Below are 9,223 nucleotides of genomic sequence, written 5' to 3'. Positions count from 1 at the left end.
CTTGTTAATATCCAGGTCTCAATGGCCATGCCGTCAGCTTCAGGGCTCTGGAGTTCTGATGGGAAATGGGCCCTTGGGTCAGCAAGTCTGGGATGTCTGGAAGGCGCCACGGTGCGTCTGTGAGCATTTGTACTAATTCGGCGTACCAGGCACACCTGGGCCAGTCCGGTGCTATCAGTATCACCGGGACTCCCTCTGCCTTGATCTTCCTGATTACCCGCGGCAGCAGGGGTAGAGGTGGAAATATGTAAGGCAGGCGGAAGTGGTGCCAGGAGCAGACTAGAGCATCCGCGCCGATGGACTGCGGGTCGCGTGACCTGGCTATGAACGCGGGTACCTTTGCATTCAACCTTGAGGCCATTAGGTCCACGTCTGGTGTGCCCCAGCGAGTGCAGATGTGTAGAAACACATCTGGGTGGAGGGACCATTCTCCGGCAGCCAGGCCTTGGTGACTTAGAAAGTCTGCTGCCCAGTTCTCTACCCCTGGTATGTGTACCGCTGATATCACTGATCCCGTCGATTCGGCCCAGCTGAGGATCTTGTGGGCCTCGAGATAAGCCGCTTTGCTGCGGGTGCACCCCTGCCGATTGATATAGGCTACAGCTGTCGCATTGTCCGATTGGACTTGAATCTGACGACCCGCTGGCAGAGGGCAGAACGCTCTGAGCGCGAGGAAGATCGCACAGAGTTCCAGGATGTTGATGGGGAGGAAAGACTCCTGGGGCGTCCAACGTCCTTGAGCAGTGTGGTGCAGGTACACTGCTCCCCAGCCTAGGAGGCTGGCGTCCGTGGTCAGGACCAGCCAGTTCACTGGGAGAAAAGATCTCCCCTTCGATAGGGATGAGGACCGAAGCTACCAGCGGAGTGCGTACCTGACTGAAGGCGTCAGGTGAAGATGTCTGTCCAGGGAGAAGGGGCTCTTGTCCCAGGCCGCTAGAAGGACTAGCTGCAGTGGGCGGAGGTGCAGTCTGGAAAAAAAGGAAGGCCCGTGAGAGACTTCTTGGAGGCAGAGTCCGCTCGCCATTGTTGGAGCCAGAGAGCTCTACGGATGGCTATGGTATTTGAGGCGGCAAACGCTGCGCAGGTAGCAGCGTCCATGGAGGCCTGGATGAGGTACTCCGCCGCAGCGGCAATTTGAGCTGTTACCTCTGTGAAGGTCTGAGTGAACTGGGATTCCTCAAGCGAAGTGTTAAGGGATTCTGCCCAGACCGATATCGCCTTTGCGACCCACACAGAGGCAAAGGAGGGCGAGAGGGAGGAAACCGCAGCCTCAAAAGCAGAGCGGGCTAGGTGCTCCACCTGTCTGTTTGTCGGGTCCTTAATGGAAGAACCATCGGGTAAAGACAGGAGTGTCTTTGTGGTAAGGCGGGAGACCAGGGGGTCGACCAAGGGCGGATCGGCCCAGCCCTTAGGGGCAGGTGAGGCAAAAGGGTACCGAGACGCCATGAGTTTTCGGTTCCTGAAGCATCTGTCCGGCTTCTCCCTTTGCTTTGTGAGGATATCCTGAAACTCTGGGTGATCAGCGAACACCTTTTGGGGTTTCCTTGCCCTCTTAAAGGAGACCGCATGGTCAGTGGTAGTGGATGGGGGATCCTCCACATGCAGAGTTTGGTTGATTGCTGCTATAAGGGAGTCTATTGCAGTTTGATCATCTCGGGGTGATGAAACCCAGGAATCCTCCTGGTACAAACAGCATTTTACCTCCTCCAGCTCTTCAGAAGCCGTGGAGCGTGTGGGAGAGCCTGCCCTGTGTGCTCCGGAGGGAGAGCCCGCTGGAGACACCCGGCCGTGTGCTCTTTTCCTGATCCCTGTAACCGGTGAAGCATGTGCCCGGATTACCTCAGAAGGATCCTCCATAGGGGTATCCTCAGGCTGCGTTCTGTCCAGGGACCCAGAAGGGTGTGGAGGACGACATTGCATAGTCAGAACCAGGTTCTGTGACAGTTTTTCCATGGATTGGGACAGAAACTGTGCCCATTCCGGTGGGCTGGGGGCCCTAGGCTCTGGGCTGCCGGTTGCGGCGGTGGTGGCAGGGGGGTCTCACGCCCAGGAAGGTGATGGATCTGAAAGGAAGTGCCTCCTACAGACACTAAGCTAAAACTGAGCTTGCCTGGCCCGGCCAGGGGGTGTATACTGCAGAGGAGGAGCTATGCTTTTGCATCTACTTAGTGTCCTCCTATGGATAGGCAGCATAACACCCATGGTCCTGTGTCCCCCAATGAGACGTCAGAGAAATATATATTTTTTATAGGATGGGTATCATCTACAAGGCAGGAGGATCAATACCAGGATGGGGTACCTTAGTAGAGAATTTGGGGACATTCCCCCATAACAGTGTCATCAGCAGATCCTTGCCCCATAAGTGTCATAACCACACTTTGTGCTTAAAATTTTATTTTCCCATTCTCTTCTAAAACCAGGGTGTCTTATGGTCCGGTGCGTCTTCTAGTCCAAAAAGTACAGTATATTCCCATTCACACACCCCCTCCCCGTCCCTGTCCCCACCAGCCTCCTCATGTCGGACAACCCCTTTAATCAGGCATTCCTAAGGTTTTTTTTGTTTAAAAAAAGGTGGTACAGTAATGCAATATGACAGAAGTGTAGAAATTTTTTGTTTTGTTTGTTTTACTTGGATCAGCACTCCTCCCATTTGACCCAGGCATTTTTAAAATTGGCAGGAGACTGCACGAGGGGTTCTGCATATTTTGGCTCTCATCGCAGTCTGAGAATATGTGCAAGGAGAGGGGTTTTTTTTTAACATCTACTCGCTTGTTGGTGCTGTGTGGCATCCATTGTTGCTGTAGTGCTATGCCTTGGGAGTCATAGGTGCTGTGGGGCACCAGATCACGTGTCCTGCTTGTACGCATGTCCAACTTTTCAGTGTTTCAGCACTTTTTGCACAACTTGTTGTTCTCTAACAAGGAGCTTAATGGCAAAATTCACAACAGGAGTTTGATCCATGAATTGCCCAATAAATTTTGGGGTTCAATTAGAATTGGTATTAAGCAGGCCCTCATCATGCTGTTCACATTTTAACATCATGAGACAAAGATGACACCTCACAGTTGATCAGCAGTACCTAATCATTGAGTGGCGACTAAGCTTAGAGTGTCAGCAGGTTGCAACAGAGATACAGAGAGACTAGAAGAGTCACAGAAAGGGTACACTCACATGAGCGTATGACTCGCATGATTATCAGATTGCATCAACTGGCATGCTAGCTTCTCCCCTGATAGGAGCAGTTCTGTTGCATATAGAGCGTGTCAACCCATATCCTGTCCACCACCATTAACTTGAGAACGGTGGCAGCTTTAGGCATAGAAGTGGTGTCTAGGTATAGTAAAGTAGCCATGCGCTACGCAATGAAACCACCAAACAACGGAGTTAGCATTTTTATCTCAAACGGAACGAGATAAAGAATAAAATGAGTTACAAAGTTGTAGGGCATCATCAATTCAATACGAATCGACACCTTGCATACAGAAATGCTATGATTAGAACGTGTAAAACTCACAAGGCTGCACGTGAAGCGATACCTCATGGAGACCTTCCTACAAGTCATTGGGTATGGTGGCTGCGTGGAGTGGCCTCCACGCTCACCTGACCTGACCCCATTTGACTTCTTTCTGTGAGGTCACATCAAACAGCAGGTGTTTGCGCCCCCTCCACCAACATTGCAGGACCTACGACGACGTATCACAGATTCTTGTGCAAACGTGTCACCTATCATATTGCACAATGTGCAGCAAGATATAGTTTGCTAGCCAGATGTGCATTGTAGCTGATGGTGGCCACTTTGAGCATCAAAGTTAAATGAGCGCCATATGCGTGACCAGCATTCAATATTTTTTTTTGGGGGGGGGGGGGTCATGGGTTTCATATCATAGCATTTCTGTATGCTAGGTGTCGATTCGTATTGAATTGATGATGCCCTACAATTTTTTAATTCACTTTTTTTCCTCTGTTGTTCCGTTTTCAAGATAAAAATGATAACTCTGTTGTTTTCCACCAGGTGGTGCTATAGGTGGTTTCATTGCGTAGCACATGGCTACTTTACTTATACCTAGACACTACTTCTATGCCTATAACTGCCGCCGTTTTCAAGTTAATGGCGGTGGACACACTGTATTTCTATGCAGCTGAAATGCTCCTGTCCAGAGAGTGTGCGGCATATCGGGTGATACCGATGCTGACTCGCCGAGTCACTCGCAAGTGTGACTCCGGCCAAAGGCAGAGAAGTAGACGTCCTTTGGCCACATCCCACCTGATCTATCTATTACAATAAATAACATCACGCTCTCCCCAGCACCCAAAGTTCGGTGCCTCGGAGTGACCTTTGACTCTGCCTTGTCCTTCATACCACACATTCAATCCCTCACCACCTCCTGTCGTCTTCAACTCAAAAATATTTCCAGAATCCGTCCCTTCATCAATTCTCAATCTACAAAAATGCTAGTGCATGCTCTCATAATCTCCCGCCTCGACTACTGCAACATCCTCCTATGTGGTCTACCTGCTAACACGCTCGCCCCTCTCCAGTCCATCCTTAATGCTGCTGCCCGACTGATCCACCTCTCGCCTCACTACCACCCCGCTTCTCCTCTCTGCATGTCCCTTCACTGGCTCCCAATCTTCCATCGTATCCAATTCAAACTACTAATACTGACTTACAAAGCCATCTACAAATTGTCTCCTCCATATATCTCTGAACTAATCTCTCGCTACACTCCAAAACGTAATCTCCGGTCCTCCCAAGATCTTCTATCCTCCTCTCTCATTCGCTCCTCATGCAACCGCCTCCAAGACTTCTCCCGAACATCCCCAGTCTTCTGGAACTCAATGCCTCAACACGTCAGATTATCTACTACACTTGCAAACTTCAAACGGAACCTAAAGACTCATCTGTTCAGAAATGCCTATAACCTTGAATGACCTCACTGCCCCACCACCGTGCGGAGCTGCCGCCCCACCACCGTGCGGAGCTGCCGCCCCACCACCGTGCGGAGCTGCCGCCCCATCTACACCCCACCTACTGTCTCCACCCCATAATCCTATAGAATGTAAGCCCGCAAGGGCAGGGCCCTCTTCCCTCTGTACTAGTCTGTGTATTGTAACTTGTATATGTATTTTGTATGTAACCCCCTTCTCATGTACAGCACCATGGAATCAATAGTGCTCTATAAATAAATAATAATCCCATACTGATGACCTCTTCATTGTGAAAAATGCACTTTGGAACCGGATGATGAATGCTAAAACTCCATGTACAAATAAGGGCGGTGAGAGGCACCAAGTGTCACATGAAACCATTCCAAACAGTTTACATCAGTGTGGTCTGCATATTAGATCACCTGCAAGGGTTCCTGACCACAACACCAGGCACAGGCGTCATATACGCAGGACCAGTGGCCCTTCACTGATTAATTGATTCACACTGAGCAGAAATTATGGCTGCCAACAATGTTGGAGAAGTCAAGGAGAGTACTATGCATCAGCCACTGTTGTCACCAGACGAGCCTTTGATGGTGGTGGTGTTACAGTGTGGGCAGGTGTCTAGTCAATGCAGAACTGCCCTACACTTTGTGAATAGTACAGTGACAGCCCCTAAAAGTGGAGTAACATCATTAATCCAGTCATTGTGCCTCTGCATCAACAACACAGGCCTAATTTCATCTTCATGGAAGACAACGCTCCAGCTCATTGAGGTCGTATCATTTGGGAACGGCTGTTGGAGTCTAAGGGAACTCAAATGGAGCGGCTGCTTTTTCTCCAGACCTGAAGAAAACCTATGGGATCAGTTGAATCGCAGCGTAGAGACTTGTAACTCTACCCCAGGACCTCAATGATCTCAGGACCACCCTTCAAGAAGAGTAACCATCAGGAGACATCGTTGTCAGCTGGTAATGATGCTTAAGGCCACATGACAAGTTATTCAGAGATTGACATTTTTGGGCAGTATATCCATCACTGTTGTTGGCTTTTGCTTCAATAAATTGTTTAGCATGAGGAAGTCACCATTGATGCTTCTACTTAAATGGTCTACTTTCATGATAAAATATCACTTGTGTGTGAACGTTTTACCTTTTCCTTAAATTTCACCCGAAATCCAAATATCCCGAACTTTTTGTGAGTTTTTTTTTTTATCATGTCCTGTCCCAAAATCAGCTGAGAAAGATTAAGCTCAAATAAATGAAGTCCACACCACACAAATCTGAGACAATCAGTTTATTTCAGGTTGTAGTGAGAAGCAGGAAACGTTAGATGGTCACGAGGTTAAGTGTTTTAGGCCGAAATATAAAGAAAGAATAAAAACAAGAAATTGTTTCTAAACTGACAACACGCGGTCCCAAACTTTGAAAAAACCCCACAAGTACCTGGACAGCATGGCTTCACGAACATGCAACCTTATAGTAAGGCATTCACACTGTACAAGAGCAAACGTGACCGCTAGTCAGGTGCTTCACGAAGGCAATATCAAGTCCCCACCCACACCAAAAATATATACTACTACAAAAAGTTACACTGTAACTTTATTATGACCTGTGATAATGCTACAGCTCTCCTTTCTGATGGTGTCTGTCCCCAATACTAGAGATGATATGGTAAAGAGAAGTCGTATAAAGTATAGATCGTAGCTCCAGAATTCAAGAGTGTGTCCTCTCTATATAAACAGAAACTTTCTACATGTATTGTATTCCTTTTCTTCTGAGGTACAGGCGGTCTTCTATTTCAGGGCTGCATTAAGAGTTCTTTAACCTCCGGTGCTAAACTCTTTCCTGTCTTGTCATATATTTACAGAGTTACTTAACTTTTTATGTAGATTATTTCCATATATAAACTGTAAAATTATATACAGAGAAAAACTTCAGTTATTCATGTTCTGTGGAGAATTGAGGATTTTTTTGGGGGGGATGAAGTAAGCAGAAGCTGTGAAAACATGATGATCGCCCATGTGCTGTGCTCTGCTCACTCCATCGCCCTACTCGCACCATCCCCCTGCTCGCAGTAGTGTTCTCCTGACATCATCACAAGAGTGGCCTCAGTCTACCGGATATGAAGGTCCCTATATAATTATACATGTATACTATACATTAAAGTCATCTGGACCTGATGATATGGGCAGGATCTGGGGAACAGCCAACGTGGCTCCTTGATGGATGACGTCGAGGGACAGAAAAATTGGCTAGTTTGAATTTAGTCACCAATCCTTGGTTTTACTGGGAAATATGCCACCAATATAGATAGATTTTTTTTGTTGCTCTCAACCCTTTAGAAAAAAAAACAGGCTTAGCCGAGCTGAATGTTCATGTGTATGGGGAAGAGAACCGAGATTGCGGGTACATGAATATGAAGTATATGGCAGGTAGCTATGTAAGGGGTATGGTCAACTTAAATTGTTTCATGTTCTTAAATCAGGAATACGTATATCACAACTCTACTTCCCAGTGCACTCCTGAAGGTTGACAGCTCTGATCAGTGGAAGGTCGCATGGCTGGTGTGAACTGTGCGCTGTCCGATGCTGCAGACCATCAATACAAGATAAGGACTCGTAGACCCTCCTGACAGCTGCCACTACCCCTAAACTGGGTGGTAGCCGAACAAATGCTTATAATGCTCAAGGCTATAACATATGTGACCATTATAAGCCGCCATGAAGTCATATTCTCAACATTAATCGAATGCAATGCACTCAGTGCAGCAAACCTGCGTATACTCAATGCACATATGTAAATAGAGCAGATATATATATATAGAAGATATGCAACACTGTGTAAGCTGTCACTAGTCAATTATTTATGCTCCACTGAGGAAGATATGTAATTACAGAAAATTGTTGCTACCCTTATCAGTCACCTGGCTTCACCCATATCCAATGATGTAGTATACACCGCACAGAAAGCCATAGACTGGCCAGTGACAGACACTAACATGGCTACTCTTTCTTGGTTTACAATAATACAGCAAGAGCTACTCTTCACTACAATATGCGTGTATATTAAATTATTTATACATATTATATACATACACACACACACACAGCTCTGGCAAAAATTAAGAGACCACTGCACATTTTTTTTAAAAATCAGCTTCTCTACATGTCTGATAGCCATTCCATTCCAGTGTCAGTTGAATGCCATCAAGAGTACAGACCGGCAGAGGGCGAAAGCGACTCTCCACTGATTGGGATGACTGTCAGCAACCGCAGGATGACATCAAGTGACCTACAATAGGAATGGCAGCTGGGATGAAATGCACGGCCAGAACAGTTCTTAACAGGTTCCTAGAGGCAGAGCTCAGTCATGTAAAGCTAGAAAAAAAAATCATCAACGAGAAGCAAAAGCAGAGCCAGGCTGAAGTTTGCCAAATACCATAAGGATTGGTCCATAGAGGACTGGAGTAAAGTAATCTTCTCTGATGAGTTTAATTTTCAGCTTTGCCCAACAACTGGTCGTCTAATGGATACACGGAGACCTAGAGAGGCGTACAAGCCAGTGTCTTGCACCCACTGTGAAATTTGGTGGAGGATCGGTGATGACCTAGGGATGCTTCAGCAAGGCTGGAATTGGACAGATTAAACTTTGCGAAGGACGTATAAATCAAGCCGCATAGAAGGTTATCCTGGAAAAAAAGTTGCTTCTTTCTGCTCAGGCCATGTTCCCCAACTCTGAGGACTGTTTTTTTTCCAGCAGGACAATGCACCATGCTACACAGCTAGCTCAATGAATGTGTGGATGAAGGACTACTACATCAAAACCCTGTCATGGCCAGCCCAATCTCCAGACCTTAACCCCAGTGAAAACCTCTGGAATGTAATCAAAGGAAGATGGAGAGTCACAAGCCATCAAACAAAGAAGAACTGCTTACATTTTTGCGCCAGGAGTGGCATAAGGTCACCCAAAAGCAGTGTGAAAGACTGGTGGAGAGCATGCCAAGACGCCTGAAAGCTGTGATTAAACATCATGGATATTCCACAAAATATTGATTTCTGAACTCTTCCTGAGTTAAAACATTAGTATTGTTGTTTCTAAATGATTATGAACTTGTTTTCTTTGCATTGAGGTCTGAAGCAATGCATTTTTTGTTATTTTGACCATTTCTCATTTTCAGAAAATAAATAAAAAATGTATTGATTGGAAATTCAGAGATATGTTGTCAGTAGTTTATAGAATAAAAAAACAATTTACATTTTACTCAAAAATATACCTATTAAGAGAAAAATCAG

Source organism: Anomaloglossus baeobatrachus, chromosome 1 (genome assembly GCF_048569485.1).
Source record: "Anomaloglossus baeobatrachus isolate aAnoBae1 chromosome 1, aAnoBae1.hap1, whole genome shotgun sequence".
Lineage (NCBI taxonomy): Eukaryota > Metazoa > Chordata > Amphibia > Anura > Aromobatidae > Anomaloglossus > Anomaloglossus baeobatrachus.
Note: the sequence above shows the minus strand (reverse complement) of the source record.